The sequence below is a fragment of the Sminthopsis crassicaudata genome, chromosome 3, assembly GCF_048593235.1.
Source record: "Sminthopsis crassicaudata isolate SCR6 chromosome 3, ASM4859323v1, whole genome shotgun sequence".
Taxonomy (NCBI): Eukaryota; Metazoa; Chordata; class Mammalia; order Dasyuromorphia; family Dasyuridae; genus Sminthopsis; species Sminthopsis crassicaudata.
In genome coordinates this window covers 220,880,559-220,901,075 of record NC_133619.1, presented here as the reverse complement: position 1 = coordinate 220,901,075, position 20,517 = coordinate 220,880,559, and the positions used below count along the sequence as shown (strand labels likewise).

The 20,517-nt window shown below is 33.0% G+C and overlaps 1 protein-coding gene and 1 pseudogene across 2 annotated transcripts in view; both read right to left on the bottom strand.

Moving 5' to 3' along the window:
- ARHGAP6 (Rho GTPase activating protein 6) overlaps positions 1-20,517 on the bottom strand; it is a 583,013-nt gene that overhangs the window by 174,785 nt on the left and 387,711 nt on the right. The gene's annotated exons all lie outside the window — the stretch shown is intronic.
- LOC141559624 (eukaryotic translation initiation factor 2 subunit 3, X-linked pseudogene) overlaps positions 4,759-20,517 on the bottom strand; it is a 103,538-nt pseudogene continuing 87,779 nt past the window's right edge.

Here is a 20,517-nt window from a genome sequence, read left to right as displayed (position 1 = left end):
AGGAGGAAAAGAAGGAAGAAGATAATAGCTATAAAATAATAATAAGATAAAAATAATAATAAAAAGAAGTTCGAGGAGGAGAAGGAAAAGGACAAGGAGGAGGAAGAAGAGAAGTTGATTTAAATGGCCTCTATAATCTCTTTCAATAAAAGGACTTTTTATATTTACGACTTCTGAGCAAGGAAGTGACATTACTAGATCTGTGGCTTGGAAAGATTATTTTAACAGCTGTAAAGTTGTCTGGGAGAGGGAAGAGATTAGAAACAGAGAAGGCTATTAGAACACTGTTGCAATAATTTAGCCAAGAGGTGATAAGACCTTGAACCAGGGTAGTATTAAGTAGAAACAAAGTCATAAAACTAGGATTCTCCCCATTTCCCACCAGGCAGCATACTTTCAGATTTTTCCATAATATCTCAGTAACCTCATCATCCTAGATCATCATACCCCCAGAATTCATTTGTTGAAAATATTCTTTGCCTGAGACCCTTTCCTCAGATTGGATGGCTTCTCCCAGAACTTCCATTTAGGGAGGGTATCAGACCTGGTATTATGAAAACTCATTTTCCTGCATTCAAATCTGGTCATAGACATTTAATAGCTGTGTGACCCTCAGCAAATCATTTAATTCTATTTACCTCAGTTTTCTCATCTCTGAAGTGAGCTAAAGAAGGAAATAGCAAATTATTACGTATCTTTGTAAAGAGAACCCCAAATATATGGTCATAAATAATCAGACATGATTCAATAATAACTAGCCTAAACCATCTATATTTTTATTTTCACAAGGGTATATTCCTCCAGCATTACCAGATAACTGACCCTCTTCCCTTTAGATTCATTTTATGTATTGTCTTCTCCATTAGAAAGCAAGCTCTTTGAGGGCAGGAACTGTTTTTCTTTTCCCTTGTATTTTTTATCCCCATTGATTAGCATAGTGCCTAGCACATTGGATTTAAGAAAAACTTATTGACCATTTATTTAGAAACCACTAATGTGCTAAGTATAAGTAATTCTAAAAATTATTTATTAAAATACATCCCATAAGACCTTTGCAACATTTTCTGTTTTTCATATGAGTTACACTGTGTGCTTGAAGAAAAATCCATTCCTTTAAAAATATTATGAAATTCCAAGTATTCTCTAATTGAGAGTGACCTTCCTCCTCCATAGTTTGAAATTAATACAAACATTTTTTGGACGTTAATTGTGTCTATGTTGAGTTTGAATATAATCTTTTGGAATCCAAGGCTAAAGACACAAAAAGTCCTCATAAATACTTGTTGGTTGACTCATAATAGCACCCCAAACTCTGTCAAGCTACTTTAAAAGTATGTATACAAGTCCAAGGGCAAGAAGACCTTGTAAAATATATTGTTTGATTACTCATGATATTTTAAGACACAAATGTACCAGTTGAGTGACTGCAATTGGGATGAGCCAAATGAGATTCTGAGAATCCCTAACTATAAATAAGAGAGACACATGGATGTGGCAGAACACACAAACTTTTTTGCTCTCTTAGTCTTCCTTTCTAATTCCCACCAAGACATGTGGACCTTACATTTCCACCCCAGTTATAGAGCATAGCATGTCAACCTTACCCAGAACAGGCTCTGGCCCTACAGTCACTTCCTAGGGCTCCCTTCTGGATCCTCTCAGTTCTCAACAATTGCTTCCCCATCCCCTAGCCCCCCATCATGTCTTATCTCTCTAAAGTATCTATCTTGTGATTTTATCAGCCACTATAGATTCTATTATCATTTCTATGCAGATGACCTCCAAATGGGTATAAATATCCTTAATTGCTATCTCAAATTCTGGTCCTATATTACTAGGTATCTGATGAAAATCTACCAAATGGCTACAGGCATCTCAAATACATATCCAAAACAGAACTCATATTTCCCCCCACTTAACCTCCAAAATTTTCCATTTCTATTGATGATTCCATCATCCTCTTAGTCATTCAGTTTTGCAATTTTGGAGTCCCTCTTGGCTTCTCTCTGCCTCTATGGTTATTACTGAGTTTTGTCAATCCTACTGAGATAATGTACACAAGTAACATGTGAAAAAACATAAACAACTCTGCACGCTTGAAAATGATACATAACTACAATTTATTATTGTTCTTGTTGCATAATAATAATAATAAAAATCGTTACTCCAACAACAATTCTGAAATCTATCTTCTCTTGATTCAAACAAGTACTCAGCCACAGTTTAGGTCTTTATCATTTCTTGCCAGGATAATTGCCAACAGCCACTTACCTGGTATTCTCTTCCTTATCTAATCCATCTTCCATACAAGTGAAAAACTGATATTCCTAAAACACAAATCATGCAATTCTTCTATATAAAAACCTAATAAACTTACAAAACTCATTTCAGTGGTTTCTAGAAAAAGATATAAACTATGGATTTAAAGCATTCTACAACCAGGTCCCTACCTACTATTCTAATTGAACTTTATATTATGTAATCCCTTGTTCTTGTCAAACTAGCCAAGTAGCTATTATCTGAATATGATATTTCATCTCTTACTTCTATGGTCTTATAGAACAATTACCTCATATATGTGTGCATTCCCTCTTCACTTCTGCTTTGTGGAACAGAATAGTAAGTTTCTTTTAAAACATATCTCAGGTGCCATCTTCTCCACAAAACTTTCCTGATTTATTCCTCCATCTAAGCTCTCAGCTACTAGTTATCTCTCCCTCTTGATATAACTTAAATAGACTATTGTAATTTATTGTTTTAAACAACAGTTTGTGGAACAATATGCAATGCAAAGAATTGTTTCTTAATATTATTTTTATATTTATATATGTATATATGTTGTATTGTGTGATTTATATCTCTTATCTTGCTATATTTATATTTACAAGTGCAGTATTATAGAGGAAGCATTATTTACTGATTAAAGAGCAGGCCCTAAAGCCAGGAGGACATAGTTTCAAGTTTTTCTTCTGATACCCACTAGTTATAGACATTAGATAAGTCACTAGCCATTTAATGCTCAGATGTGCACTTATAGTGACAAAAAGAATTACTTACCTCAAGAGTTCTCATTAACAAATAAACCATAAGTTTACTTCTTTTTCCTGTATATTTGTGTGTATCTACAAAGATGTGCTTGAAGCAGCACATACCTATAAACTAACTGCCCTGTATAGTAGATAATAAGAACTAATATATTCAGTTATTTTTAATCTGAAATGTGAATCCATCTGTATAAGAATATTATATCTTGATTATTTTCCTGAAAGTAATTTTGGATGCTTCTCTTTCCTTCATTATTTTACCTTGAAAGCAAGAAAAAATTTCAAAAGAAAACAAAAGAAAAACCTCTAAACCATAATTATTCTTCAGTTGCATTGTAAACATGTATTGAACTAGTTACTTCTTGTGGTGAGCCTCCATGGAGAGGAAGGGAGGAATCTTCGTAAATATGTACAAAGATCACCACATAGAAAACTGGAAGAAAACGTTAGCAAGAAAATCAGACAATATTGCCATGGAAACCATGATGTTCCAGGTGGGAGGCACAGCCAGAATCAATTGTAGGCAGTTGGAGGGTGTGAACCAACAAATGGGAAGCCCACTACCTTTCCCTCTTTCCAAAAGGCCTACTGAAAAGGAATAAACATAAGTCCATTCTTATTTAGAAACCACAAATTAAATGTTTTTCTTCCATCATTTGGTTAAGTAGAGAAAACTGCAGTGGGAAATTATGATGTCTAGTGCTTAAAAATCCAGACTTTCACCTTCCTCTATCTAGCCTGTAAGATCATGTGCTAACACAAAGCCTCAATTCTAAACTGTCATTTTGAACTTCATAAAGCATGAGTATCAGGGATGCCATTAATCCATTCTCTGGTGGATATTAAATTATACATACATATATATATATATATATATATATATATATATATATATATATATATATATATATATATATATATATATGTAGAGAGAGAGAGAGAGAGAGAGAGAGAGAGAGAGAGAGAGAGAGAGGAGAGAGAGAGAGACTTTGAGCTTATTTCAATAAGATATCCAATATTCAGATTTTTTTTTTTAATTTCAATGAAAACATTCAGTAAAATATCTAGAGAATTTATTTTCAGGATAAGGTTGATCCAGCCATATAAAAATGTCAAGCTCTCCAAAAATTTGAGGTTCCCAGACAACCAGTCCAAATTGACCTATTAACAATGGTCTGCATTAAATTATTTTAATATTTGAATAATTATATACAATAATTGACATGAATTCTCTATAATTTACACAATTCCTTCCATTTACCTCTTTCCCAGGAAAAAAATCAAACTCAGGTTTTCAAAAAGTTTTTTTTTTTTTTAAAATAGAATTTTACTATTGAAAACACTTTTGGAAGGTGGGAGTTTTTCAAAGGAACAATGAAAAATAAGAAAAACTTTATTCCACAGGCTTTATTAAATGTGCTGCAATGAAAATAATGTGACTGTTATAAATAAATCTTAATTTCTGCTAAATGAATAATCAATTTCTGCTAAAATAAGAAATATATCCACCATTATGTCAATTTTATATTCATTTTAAACAACTGACTAGTATTTTAATACCAGAAGTTAAATTTCCATCACAAGAAATGAGAAAACTATCCATATAGCTAATGATCTATGAAATTAATTGTCTTATTGTTCTGACAATATATCAGCCAAAGTTAGGCATTTAGTTCTTGCTCTTTAGTCATCATCTATGTTGTCTTGATCATCATTTTTCTTTTTATCTGAACCCAGTCAAACTCCATTTCTCAATTTTGACAACGGGTAATTATTTCTCCTATTTAAGCACAGAGTTAGTATTTAATCTTATTTAAATCAACCTTTACTGCACTGATTTTTCCTACAGTAGACAAGAAGCCTATATTCACCATGGACACTTCATCCTTGGACAGTTTTCTATCTTTGTTGCTTTTTTGTCTCCTTCAGTGTGCCTACTACAAATTGTCTATGCAAAAAAAAAAAAAAAAAATAGGAAATTTGCAATTTTGTACTCCTGCTGTACCAAGAACGTTTCTCACTTTTCATGCTGTCAGTTGAGCACAGAGCTGGATCAGTCTTTGTTCCAACCCCAATAAGGTCTCCAAGCGCAGCATACTGAAGATTATTATCCTCTGCAAAATGTGATATGATTTTTGAAAAGACTGGTTCACATGTGAATTTCCTTTCACTATCTTTCTCCAACTCTTAACTCCTATTCAATATTCCTCTGAGAACACTACTATGGTCCATATCATCCTTAAGGTCATCAACTTCACAACCATACTTGTTGATATCAAAAGATTGAAAACAAAAAATCTCGATTCTGAAGTGAAGTCTCTTGGGGGTACTGGAATTTTTCTTACTATATATTCACAAACATCTTTAATATAATACTTTAGCTGAGTGAAATTAGAACAATAGAGTACCATCTGCAACTATATTCTTTATAAATGCAAGAATTTGTTTATAGTGTTCCTTTGTGGGAATTTCTTTCACACAAATCAATTTTGTTTTGTAGAATTAGAGTGTGTTTCAATTTCACAATTTCCATGGCAATTGGGTCCTTAGAAGTATAAAGCTGAGGACAAGATTCATTAATAACTATTGAAAGTAGGTCTACATTTATGATTGCTTCAGTGTTCATGATGATGGCCATCAAAATAGCATGGCCAGGACAATCCACAAAAGAAATATGTCTCACTAATTTGAGACTAATTTCTTATAGTTCTTGGAATGTCTAAAGGAATTCTAGCTAGTGTGCTACTTCCACAAGATTCTGGCTGGGAACTGCTTGGGTCATCAAGTTCGTATAACTTAATGGTAATAGTTCTTTCCAGCTCATTTTTTAATCAGACAGTGTAAACTCCAGAAATAACTTTTACTACTGTTGATTTTCCATGTGCATCAAAGTCAATTGTACCTACATTGATTGTGGCTTATCTACTTATAACTTTATGCAAAAGTAAAGTCAACTTGGTAACACCCAAGGTGACCAAGCCCTGGAAACATGTCAATAATATTTTTCAAAAAACTTTTCTCAACAATATCAATCCTAAAAGTTCATTGGAATTGGTAACAACCAATCATTTTTTTTTTCTTTAATCAGAAAGGTATGTAAGAGGAAACAAATTGTGCCTGTTAATTAATTAAATATTCTTAAGTCAACTTTACTAAGCATACAACATTGCTTGATTCTGAGTCTGAATCTTGATTTTCCTGTCTTCCTGAAAGTTTGTGATAAAATCCTACCTTCAGCAAGAGGTCTTTCCTACTCCCTTCTCCCCATCTCCAGTTCCTTGTGCCTTCCCCTTTTAGATTGTTTCTACCTTCTTTACATATTTCTCATATATAAGAGTGAATTCCTTGAGGACATAGGTATCCCTAGCTTTCAGTCTTACACATAGTAGAAACTTAATAAATATTTGTTTGGTAGTTCAAAGGATCTGGGAGCTCACTGATGGTTGTGTGTAGGGGAGTTTTATTCATTTTAATAATTTCCAATCACAACAACACACACATGCCATTCCATCCTGTGAGACTTTTATCTCTCTCTCCCCTCGCTTAAGTCTACCCTATGGGATCAACCATCTACGATGGCATGGAAAGGCAGACTGATCTTTTGTCATATTGATAAATGAAATATAAGTGAAGTCCATCTTTTACCCACTACTTTATTTCCAATTCTGGTCATATTTCTCTTGAATGACATTGCTTTTGGTTTGTAATTCTTCACTGCTATTATATTCCACTTACATCTACCATTTTTTCTCTCCATCACTCTCTATGGATTACTTACAATTTTTATTCTTTGGAAACCATGATATTACACAATTCATAGTCACAGAATGTTGTGATGCAGGAATAGACAGTTTTGTCACAGGGAATGAAAAATAGCCCTACTCTGTGTCAAATGTATGTGGCTGCTGCTTTTAATAGAATAATAAGAAGAATATTTATATTAAAAAGATAGGTCTGTGACACAAGGAAAAGAGAAAAAATTGTTAAATTCTCAGTACAATTTCCAAAACATTGAAGTCTTGGCCTCTTATTCAATTCTATGTTCAGTGTTTTGTCCATCTGCAGTCTGTGTTCAAAAATCACATACTGACAGATTAACTCCATGGGCTATCAATTCAATCTTATATTATGTTCTGGATGACAAAGATTCTTTATACACATTTTTTTTCCTTGTGTAAATAATTAGGCCAAATTCTTCTGAGTTGTATGGGTTTCATTTAGGAAGTTCTATAGTCACCCAGGACTTGATTCAATTAGCTCACAAAGAATTCACATTAATTAATATGAACAATCTTAGTTCCAGAAAATAGATAATGAAAAAACAGAGTTCTTTCCTCTTAGGACAAGAGGCAATACATTATGGCTGTGAAGTGTTGCATATTTTTATGTCTTCTTTGTTCTTCATTTTTTCTCTTATCAGTTTTTCTTTGTTACAATGGAGTTTCTAATGAGGTGAAAGAAGAGAGTGTATATTGGCAAATAATTATAATGGTAAAACATTTTAGGAAATGAGAAAAAATTAATTTGGAGCAGATTACTTTAAAGGACCATGAAGAAACATATGGTCAATCAATCCAATGAGCACTTAATAAAATAAACACCTGCATTATGGCAGACGCTGTTCAAGCTGCAGTATATTAACAATTAAGGTTTACCTAGAAATAGTAATATAAAAGATTTTATAAATAAATATGACTTTAAGAGAGAATTTAAAAGGCAATCGATCACTTACAAGCAAGAATTAAAGGTAAATTGCAAACAATACTCCAATTGATATCCTTGACATGTCAAGAGATGTAGAGAAAAGCCTTTGGGTAGACACAATTGGGAATGCTAATGGGCAAATAATGATGAAATTATCATAAGGATAAGAAGGAATGAATGAGTTACAGACTGTACAACTGGAGAGAGCACCCATATCAAATCACAGATCCATAAAAGCATTTAAAAATAAGGTAGAGACAAATGTAAAATCAAGTGTAACAGAGTCTTTGACTGCAGAACAAAGCTCCCTATTTTCCTTAATCAATATAAAAGTTTTAAAAGACATCATCTAAGGCATTTTTATTGAGAGTAGGCTTATGCTCTGAGCATCTAAATAGCTAAGTGTATAGAGCACTGGTCTTGGAGTCAGGAAGTCTCATCTTCCTGAGTTCAAATCTGGCGTTAGATACTTACTAGTTTTGTGACTCTGGGCAAGTACCCTGATTGCCTCAGTTTCCTCATCTGTAAAATGAGCTGTTCTTTGCCAAGAAAATCCCAAATGGGATCACAGAGTCAGACATAATTGAAATGACTGAACAACAGATAAAAACTTGTTGGTTTATTTGGGGGGGGGGGGGGAACAGGGATAGTAGTAAAGTTATTGGTCTTATGCTTATCTCATATAGAGAATTCCTCAAGTGGAAACTCCTTCACTGACAGATCAGAAACTCAGCTGCAACAATATAATATATAAAGAGGGTTTCTTAATCCACAATAAATTCATTCATTAGTCACTATCACTTTCACATTGACTTGCATTTTTTTTAATGAAGAATAATGTATTAAGGCTGATTAATACTGTATAATGTATTAATGCAGTATATATTATTTAATTATAATTATAATATGAAATATAATATATTATAAATATAATAAATATTTATAATAAATATATATTATATTTAATATATATCATATATTATATAAATATTATTATATTATATATAATATATATAATAAATATAATATAATATAAATATAATAAATTATAATAATTATAATTATTATATATTATATAATGTATTAATGTAAGAATAATGTATTAAGGCTGATTAATTGGGGTGGTGGCACAGGTCAGTAATCTGTACTAGTAGGGGAGGCTGAGGCTGGTGGATCTTTTGAATCAAAGTGACTGAGATACAGTAGGGCTAAGCCAACTATGCATCCATTCTAAGAACAGCATTAATATAGTCAGCCTCTGGGAGAGAACTATAAGCTGCATATGGAACTTCACTCTTTCTTCTACAGTCATTCCATAGGACCACAGACTTCTAGTGACAAGACAAAAGTCAGGATAGGTGATGGTGGCCTGAGATGTTTGATATATTCAATGTCTGAAAAATTCCAAACTGACCCATTTCAGCAACCAGTCAAAATCAGAAGCTACCAGATGACACACTTCTTTCCTTTTATCGTCTGGGAATACTTCCTAATATCATTGAGGGCAAATTTGCCTGGGCATAAAAGTTGTGAATAATAGTTCTGCCACTTGATTTCTGTGGCATTCCTTGTGCTGCCACTGTGATATTCTGTGAATACTGAGGTGCTAAAATATCAACTGTCAATAGAAGATCCTGAGATCTTTAAAGTCTAAAAGGTGAACATGGAAAATTTCTTGCAGAGTTCTTTGAAAAATTTGACAACTGTTCATACATTGAAAATTCTTATTGAAAATTAATTGCATTTGGTAAATCTATACAAATAGCAAATTGATAAATGTGTTTCATTCTTTCAACAGCCCACAAAATCAATTGTGTGGGATATGATATGGAGTTAAGTATCAATGTGAGCTTTATAACTAACCAGTATGTTAGTTATGATTCATAATGATTCTGTTTATCTGGTTGTAACCTGATGACTGTACTGTAAGTTTCTCTCATTTTGAATGAGGAAACATCTAATTCCATTCTGCTTAATTAAGCAGAGGTTAGTGGATCTCTCTATGTAACACAAATGTCAATGAGTCATTTTAGAATGTAATTTGAAGTTTGGCAAATGAACTAAAAAACTCTGCAAATTAAGTTTGTAAGAAGGCATTCCCTAAACTCTACAGGAAGTAATTTTAACAAATAAAAAAATACTTTACATAGCAGGAGATTATTATTCATTGGAACCCTGTTGTGAGATTCACTCCTAAGTAAACAACCTAATTTTTCTGTTTTTAAGTTAAGGGTTTTATACATTATTTTATTATTATGAGCTATCCCATTAAATTTTTATATGAAGAAAAACGCAAAATTAACTTTTTATTTTGACATTTCAATAAGCTGAGTGAATGTTCTGAAATTTAGATAATAGAAAAGTTATACTTGTAAAAGCAAACATTGCAAATACTTCTTAGCAAACACTAGAGGGAATCTATCTATAGATACATATAGATATAGAAATATGTCTATATCTATATCTATCTATCTATGTATACACACACACACACACACACACACACACACACACACACACACACACACACACACACACAGATGCCTCTGCGTATTTCCTTAAAGGGGAAGCATGAGATTACTTGACCTAAGAGAAGGAAACATAATGACAACTACTTTAGCCTGTGTATTGGCTATATTTGGTTACATAAGTGTACAATGAGAAGAAAATTAAAAGTGAAGGCAGGAAGAGGTTTCATTCTTTATCCATTGGCTCATTTACAGAGAAGGATAGCTGTGTCTTTTGTTGTTTTTTGAAATCTTCCTCTAGCTTGATAGTATCATTTAAGAACATCAAAGAACAGGCTTAAGTTTAAAAAACAAACAAAAAGAAAAAAATATGAGTAGGGCAAAACTTTTCTTTGATTCAAGATAACAAACAATAATATAAACATCCACCCACATAACCAATCAATCCTTTGATAAGACTGTTGATCATTAGGAGATAGAATCGTAATACAGAAATTGTTTCATCCTATTGTGTATTTTACTAGTGTCTTGCACATAATAAGTGTCCAATGAATGATTGCTGAACTGATAGTCACTTTGAATTCTTGATTAGTAACATGTTAAAGGGAAATCAATAGGACAGGTTGTTATTGAGAACATTTTCCAGAAAAAAAATTGAGGATTATTGAATACTGAATTTGCTGAAATATCTTTGGCTTGCTAGAATGCTCATGTCTTGGGAAGGAAGAGCAGGATTCTCCCAAGTCCTTCCATGAGAGAGTATAATTAGATAGAGTATTTAGAAAATTAAGCCAGAGGGAACCAAGTTGTTTTTTTATTGGCTAGGCAGATTTTTTTGAATTGTGGGCAAGTAGAGAAAAAGTAAAGGAATCAATCAATTAACATTGTCTAACTGCCTACATACTAGGTATTATACTAGACTCTGGGACAGAATTAAAAATGAAACAGTTCCTGTCCTCAAGAAGTTTACATTCTACTGGTAAGAGGATATGTATGAAGACTGGGTGAGATGCCAAGAATGAACGGTTAGTATATTGGATAAAGTAGTCAATTTTGTTTGTACTATGTGATATTATATGTGCTCTTCTTTTATCATCTTAACACAGACTGAGAGCTAGAAGGGATATTAGATTCAACTCTTCAGGTTCTCTTCTAGTCTAATTCTCTCATTTTACAGATGTGGAAACTAACACCCAGAGGGATGAATTGACTTGCCCCTGGCAAACCATGTAGCAAGTAGTAGAACCAGCATTTGAACACAGGTCCTCTCAATCTAAGCCTACAATTCTTTACTCTACTATCTCCCCTTGGGAAATGTACCAATTTTTACCCCATCAGGGCTGAGTTTATACCCTTGTTATGTTTCCTCGGTTCCATATCACTATGCCTAAGGAAAGAGGACAAGAAGTTGCTAGATTTAACACATTCTAATTTTCCTTTGCCGCTCTCCCCTTCCTCCCCATCCCACTCCATGTCCCACTTGGAGGCATGTCTGTGCTTAGGTAGAGGAAGACTTGATCATTCGTTACTATTGTCATGCTCTATTTTCCCTAATCTTTAATACCTTCTTTAAAATGGGACTATTGCTGAAGAAAGGAAAGAAGGAAAGAAATGGAGGAAGGAAGGAATCAAAAAATGAAGGAAAAAGGAAGGAAGGGAGAAAGAAAGAAGGAAAGAAAAAACAGGAATGGAAAAATGAGGGAAGGAAAGCAAAAAGGGAAAAAAAAGTAAAGAAAAGAGGAAGGAACAAAAGCAATGATGGAAAAGAGAAAGGATGGGAGCAAGGATTGAAGGAAAGAAGGAAAGAAAGGAAACAGGGAGGAAGGGAAAGAGGGAGGAAAAAAGGAAGAATGATGGAAAAGGGGGAGAATATGAAATAAAGAGAGAAATAAGAATTTAAAAAAAAAGGAAGATCACAATGTAATTCATAAGAATGAGTATTTTTTTTTTAAATAAGAAAAAAAAAAGGTGCTTAGCCAACTATGTCCTCAGGACATTCTACTCATTAATACTTATTTTAGACAATCTTAGAGGAGCTGAACAGGAACTTCCTATTCCTAACCACAAATTAAATAAAAAGAAATAGTTCCTATCCTGAGATACTAATTTATACAATGCTAGTTCCAGTGCTGGAAGGGAGTTTAGAGATGGAGGAGTCCAACCACATCACACCACATTTGTTACTATTGTCATGCTCTATTTTGCCTAATCTTTAATACCTTCTTTAAAAATGGGACTACTGCTGAAGAAAGGAAAGAAGGGAGGAAGAAAGGAAAAATAGAAGCAAAAAGGCTAGAAAGAAAATAGGAAAGAAGGAAAGAAATGGAGGAAGGAAGGAATCAAAAAATGAAGGAAAAAAGAAGGAAGGGAGAAAGAAAGAAGGAAAGAAAAAACAGGAATGGAAAAATGAGGGAAGGAAAGCAAAAAGGTAAAAAAAGTAAAGAAAAGAGGAAGAAACAAAAGCAATGATGGAAAAGAGAAAGGATGGGAGCAGGGATTGAAGGAAAGAAGGAAAGAGAAAGGAAAGAGGGAGGAAGGGAAAGAGGGAGGAAAAAAGGAAGAATGATGGAAAAAGGGGAGAGTATGAAATAGAGAAATAAGAATTTTAAAAAAAAAGGAAGATCACAATGTAATTCATAAGAATGAGTATTTTTTTTTAATAAGAAAAAAAAAAAGGTGCTTAGCCAACTATGTCCTCAGGACATTCTACTCATTAATACTTATTTTAGACAATCTTAGAGGAGCAGAACAGGAACTTCCTATTCCTAACCACAAATTAAATAAAAAGAAATAGTTCCTATCCTGAGATACTAATTTATACAATGCTAGATCCAGTGCTGGAAAGGAGTTTAGAGATCGAGGAGTCCAACCACATCACTTTATAGATAAGGAATTGAGTGAAGTGAAAAAGGCATTGAAATGCAGTAAATCATACATTATTATAGTATGTTAGAACTGGAACTAAGCCTAAAAATAGATGAAGAACATATGAGTGAGTGCAAAAGGAAAGTGAATTATCCCAGGTCATGTACATTATTAGTGGCAGCTGGGATTATCAGAAGTCATGATTCCCATTGGGTGAGATTGGACAATGGTAGAAATAACAATAACACAAAATAAAACATGACAAGTGCTATATAGTAGCTGTCTGTGACCATATTTGAACATGTCTTCCTGAATTTGAATGAGGCTTCAAACATTAGCTGTGTGGCCCTGTGCAAATCACTTAATCCTGTGTGCCTCAGTTTTCTCATCTATAAAACAAGCTGGAGAAGGAAATGGCTAAGTACTCTAACAACTTTGTTTTAAGAAAACCCCAAATGGGTCTGAGACAAAGTGTCAGACATGACTGAAGCAACTGAACAATAACAACAATAATCTCTATGCCTCACTTTTACCTCACATTCAAAACAATTGCCAAATTTAGTTATTTCGACCTCCACTATACCTTTTATAATCAATTCCTCTCTTTCATTCACAACATCATTAACCTAGATTAATTCCATCTCTTTATGGATTTAATTTAGAAGCTGACACTTTGTAGAGCTCTCTCTGTCCCTGTCTCTATCTCTGTCTCTTTGTCCATCTCTATCTCTTTTATGCCCATTTTTTCAACATACTTGTCAAAATAAACTTCCTAATGTATAGATATTACTAAGTCACTACATTGTTCAAAAATCTTCAATGACTTCCTTTTGCCTCTAAGATAAAATAGAAATTCCTTAGTCTGTTATTTAAAGATCTTTACAATTTGGCTACAACCTACTTTTCTAAGTTTATTTCACATTATTCTGTTTTAATCACTTTCCTAGTTAAACTGCAATGCCTACCCCAATTTGGAGTAGCTGCCTCCTCTTTTTATGCTTTTGTAAAGGACATTACACATATCTAGAGTGCACCCACTTTTCATCCTCCACCCCTTTTTCAGAATCATTTAATTCTTTTGACTTAGATCAAGGCATTGCAATTCTTTTCTGACCCACCCAGCCCCAAATGTTTACTTTGTAATTAAATTATTCGAGAGTACTTTATTTGGATGATTACTCTGTCCTCATCAAAACCAGTTTTGTAAATGTTTATGGCAGCTTTTTGTAGTGGCTAGAAATTGGAAACTGAATGGATGCCCATCAATTAGAGAATAGCTGAATGGTATATGAATTTATGGAATTATTGTTCTATAAGAAATGATCAACAGGATGATTTCAGAGAGGCCTGGAGAGACTTACATGAACTGAAGCTGAGTGAAATGAGCAGGACCAGGAGATCATTATACATGGCAACAAGACTATACAATGATCAATTCTGATGGACGTGGTTCTCTTCAACAATGAAATGATTCAAACCAGTTCCACTTGTGCAGGGTTGGAGAGATTCATATATACCCAGAGAAAGGACTGTGCAAACTAAGTATGGACCACAATATAGCATTTTTACTCTTCTGTTGATGTTTGCTTGCATTTTGTTTTCATTCTCAGATTTATTTTCCTTTTTGATCTGATTTTTCTTGTGCAGCAAGATAACTGTATATATATATATATATATATATATATATATATATATATATATATATATATATATATATACACATACATATATTGGATTTAACATATATTTTAACATATTTAACATATATTGGACTACCTGCCATCTAGGGGAGAGAGTGAGGGAAAGGAGGGAAACATAGAGAACAGAAAGTTTTGCAAGGGTTAGTGTTGAAAAATTACCCATGTATATGTTTTATAAATAAAAAACTGTTTTCTATATACATGTTATATCCTACATGTTATATACTACAAGTAAGTTGCCTGAGGTCAAGGACTGTGTCATTTTTCAACTCAGTATCCTGAGGATCTTGTACAACATATAGAATAAGGGTTTAACAAATAATCATTTAATTAGATAAAACAAAACTTTAAGTATTCTTGTTTTCTTTAAAAATATATTTTTTTTAAAGTAATACACCAGTTTTCCTCCAATTGTAGTGCTCTAACTTGCTTTTACATGGTTTTCATCCCAACATTGGCATTTACTTTTAGGTGTTTATATCACAGTGATACCACATATTTTTCCAAACAGTAAAATTCAGAAACACAGAAAAGATAAAGACAACCTCAGCTAAAAATTGGCCAGGATTTATAAACAAATTTCTTTTGTTGTAATAACTTTGAAACTTGTGGGGAAAATCATACAGTAATACAGATGTTATTCCACTAAAATAAGTATTTTCGTTCCTAATCTGTGGCTACAATTCTGGCACAATCCTCATTACCTAAAGTAAATTTTGGCTTTTAAGATGTCAAACATGCTAGCATACAAATGTAGTAAATGGCTGTTTAAAAACAAACTTTTTCAGAATTCAATAAAGGGCACTATGGTTCAACAGCAATGGATTGGGTGGTATTTGGTTTTGGGGGTGGTGATTTGGTAAGATCAAGTATGGGACATTTATTATCCAAATTGTTCAGTAGATATAAATAAGCATGATTATGAATACACATATGAATACAAATATAAACATAATTTGAACACCATTCTCTCACTGAGTTAATCCTAAATGACTGAAGTCAATGGAACTTTCAGTTTTCTTAATATTTTAAAATAGCTTTTCTTCCAGAGATTTTTAAGTTTAATTCTGAAATTTTGGAACAGAAGTTCAAATTATGTGATTAAAAAAATAAAGTAAGTTATTTTTGAATTTCATTGTTATTAATTTTATTCATACTTATTTTGTTTCATTGAAATCTTTCAAAAGAGTCAATGCATTAAAAGTGATTTGATACAACATAGGACAGATATATGGCAGAGTGGATAGAAGGCTAAGCCTAGTCAGGAATCTTTCTGAAATCAAATTCGGTCTTAGGACACTTATTAGCTGTTGACCTTGGGTAATTCATTTTACCCTAAGTTTGCCTTAGATCTCCATTTTTCAAAATGAGCTGGAGAAAGAAATGGCAAATCACTCCACTATCTTTGCCAAGAAAACATAAAATGGGATTACTGACAGACGGGACTGATATGACTTAGCAACAACAACAAAGTATAATGAAATTTGTATGGCTAGATTCTCTTAAAGTGTTTGACTAAAATCTTATACACAATGAAAAGATCTATACTCTACAAACATATAATTCAGTGTACGTGAAACTAGCCAAATAGATCAAGTATCTAAGCAGTAATGATTAAGATATATTGAGAATGTTCTGTGCAGTTCTTTCTTTGTCTTTGTTCTACTTAGATTTCCATCAATGATTTCTATGAAGACTAAAATGAAATATTTACTAAATTTGTGGATGACAAACAGAAAGCTGGAAGAAATAGTTAATATGTTAGACAATAGAATCAGGAGCCAAAAATATCTAACAAACAAGATGGGATGGTGAATTAAATATAATAAGGAAATATTTAATAGAGTAAATTGTAACATTTTGTACTTGATTAAAAAAAAAAAAAAAAACTCAGCTCCATGATGATGGGACAAACATGTATATCAGCTAGGTGGCACAGTTCAGTAAGACCTGATTTCAAATCTGATCTCAGACTATGTGATCCTGGACAAGTACTTAACCCTGTTTGCCTTAGTTTCCTCACCTGTAAAATGAGCAAGAGAAGGAAATGGCAACCTCAAATGAAGTGATAAAGAATTGGATAGGACCAAACAAATAATAAAAGCATGGATAGGAACTAGACTGTTATTTCATTATTGTTTGTCCATTCTTGAAGAGAACATTCTTGAAGAACATCAGGTGGTCTTGACTTGCAAGAAAACTAGATTTGAGAGGTAGGACTTTGAAAAATCACCAGCTTCCCTTCTCTCCTCCAGAGCCAATGGCAAGATATAGCTCAGGACAATTAGAGATGGCCTCAGATGCAGTGAGAGACCTTGACCTTTTTAAACTAAGGTCTTTCATAAGTCTTAGTTTGTGTGAGGTAATAATACCCATTCAGTGACTAAATAAGTCAAAGAATGACCTTTTTTTTTTTTTAACCAATCAAAACCCAAACCAAAAAATCAGTTTAGGAGAAGAGGGTTTCTGGCCAAAACAGAAACAATTGATGTTATAAGGAACTCCCAGGTGTGGAAATTTGCCACAAATTAAATTAATAAGTCAATACATTAGTAACCACCTACTAAATGTCAGTCACTTGCTAAATGCTGGGAATATAAAGAAAGATAAAATATAATCCTTCTACCAAGGAACTGGGAGCTAATGGGGTGATACTATACAAATAATTATGTACAAACAAGACATACATAAGGTAAATACAAGATTATCTTAGTGGAAAGGCACTACCATTAAATGAGATCAGGAAGGGCTTCTTATAGAAGGTAGAACATTAACTGAGACTTGAAGAAAGTCAAGGAAGTTAGAAGATGGCAATAAAGGGAGAGAGAATTAAAGGTATGGGGGAATAACCAGTGAAAACGCAATCAAGAGAAAGAGTATCTTGTGCAAGGAAAAGAAAGGAGGTCAGTATCACTGCATCAACTAGTGTATGGAGGAGATGAAACATCAGAAAAGTAGAAAGGTAATAAGAGCTATGAATTCCCTCCCCCCAAAGGATTTTATATTGATTCTGGAGACTAAAGGGAACTACCTGAATTTATTGAATTCAGAGTAGAATAGGGAGTGACTTAATTAGACCTATGCTTCAGAAAGATTAGTTAGACAGTTATCTCAGAGCTAAGCATATCCTCTCTAAGGAGATCAATGACAAAATGAAACAACTAATGTACAGTGAAATATTTACAAAAGTGGTTTTTATAGTAGCAAAGAAGATGCCTATCCAGTTGTGAAATATGAATAAAATGGAAAATTACTTCATTGAAAAAATAACTAATAAGACAAATATAAGGAAACATAGGAAGACGTGGAACAAGAGGTTATAATTACCCAATAAATTGCCTGTAAGGCACAGCAACTTGGGATTAACAGTTTTAAAGTATTCTAGGAAAGTATTCTAAAACATATATAAAAAAATTGAAAAGAGAGCTAAAAGAGTGAAAAATTAGAAAAAAATAGAGAAAAAAGAGAAACCTTTTTGATGGGATAGTTTTTAGTTCAGTAAAGAAAATTAAAAGAGTTATTAAAAAGACTTTGCTTGTTGTCTTGAATGAACTGAATGATGGAACTGTGTTTCTAGAAGTAAGAATTCATCAACAGTTACAGTGATTGGCTGTGACTCTGCTTTTCCTTAATGAAATAATAATAAATATTTATTATCTTTAAGTTATTACTGATTACATTGTTATTAAATTTTATAGGCAACAACTTTAATAATCAATTTAATAATCCTGATAAATTAGAGGGTATGATAGAGAAAAAGAGTTATTGTCCTTTGATTCTGAAGACAACTAAAATGACATCACTATGTTAGAATCCAGTTACAGTGTGTCCAACTATAGCCGATCAGATCAATATAAGCTTGGAATGACTGCCACAAGTGTGACACAAGAATATGAACATTTGGGGTAGCTTCTCTAATTTTGCATATTTCACATTTCCTTTGGGTTAATTCCATTCTGCTTTGCTCATAGAGCCCAGCATCTTCTCTGATGAGGGCACCCCATGCTGAGTGGTCCTATATCAGTCTCACCCATGTCATACAATTGATTCTAAAGTTCTTAAGAGAGACCTTAGAAGACCTTAGAGACTTTAGAATTTTCAGTCAGTCTCCTCTCACACTTTCCTTCAGAGCCTCCCAAGCATTGGGCAAGCACCAGTAATGTGTGGATCAATCTTATTATCAATGTGGTCATCCTTGGAAAATATACTGCCAAAATAACTTTTAATTATACTGCCATTGACTATAACTGGTAGTTCCACATATGGATGGTGTGGAGCTGGCTGATGGAGCATCTATGTTTTCTTGGTGTTCATTGTTAGGCCAAAATTAGCACAAGCAGCAGAGAATTGATCCATACTTGTTGCGTCTCTACTTTGGAGGCTTCATTGAATGTACAATCATCTGCAAACAAAAAAACCATGCACCAATATTCCCTCCATTTTAGTTTTCTTGTAGTCTTTTCGTATTGAAGAACTTCCATCAGTGCAGTAGTGGACTTTGATTCCATGTTTGTCCTCATTAACAACATGGCTGAAAATGGACAGCAATTATTCATAAATGAGAAGATTTCTTCAATTTATTATATTATATTTATTATACATATAGTAAATACTATTTAATAAAGTGGGATGAAGGCTTTGAACTTATATTAATTGATCAGGAAATAGGCAAAACTACCTCAATACTACCCCAGAATTTAGGATGTTAATTAATATAGTAACAAGTCAAGGAGCAGAATGAGAAATAATCTACAAGTTTGGTAATATGAAAATGAAAAATGTAAAATAAAAACACTGTTACAAGTAGGGCTCCCAGCTGGATTTCCTCCCTAACACACACACACACGCATGTGCACACACACACACACACACACACACACATGTTCACACAATGCCTTTTAGTAATTACGTACTGCTGCTGATTATTGATTAAAAAATCATTCATTTTATTTGATATGTCAGTTACATATAACTATTATTTCATCGTTTATTGCTACAGACAATTTTCTTGTTAGTATACTTCTAAAATCCATTGTGATCCATTTTATAGGTTGTTTTTCTTCTTTTTTACTTTAAAGGTATTCATTCTATTGAGCCTTGATTTCAACCTATCTTTAAATCTCTCAACATATTCAAACAGCATTCTCATGCTTAACCTGTGTCTCACATACAGAAAGCCAAGTTATTTGTGAGCATTGGCTTTGTCCACTGGTTCAATCTGACTTTTAGCTTCAAGCTCAAAGCTTTTAGTTTTGAAAGTCTATCTTTTCTTGATATATGTTAAGGCTTTAAATTTAGTCTAGATGACACTTTGACACCACAAGAGAAAAAGTTCTATTAGATTTAAGAGTTTATAAATTTGTTTTTCAGTTGATCCCTTCAACTTGATGTCATACAAGTACATCAAATGATTAATAAGATATTTTGGTTGCTGTGGTTACATTCCTGGAATAACTTCAAGTATAGTCCTAAAAACAAAGTCCTGAGGCTTCTTTCTGAAAACTGGGCTAGTTAAGTATGGAAAGGACAATCAATGAGATGTTCTTTTGGCCAAGACAATCTATGATATAAACTTGTTTAATAAGGGAAAGAAATGAAGTAGATAATGCCAATTTCATTTTAAGTCATTCAACGATTACTACTTTTATGATATGAGAAAGAGTTCAGAGTTTGGAAGCATCATCAATACATTCCTTGTAACAAAAAAGAAAACATTATCTAGTATAAATGTATAAC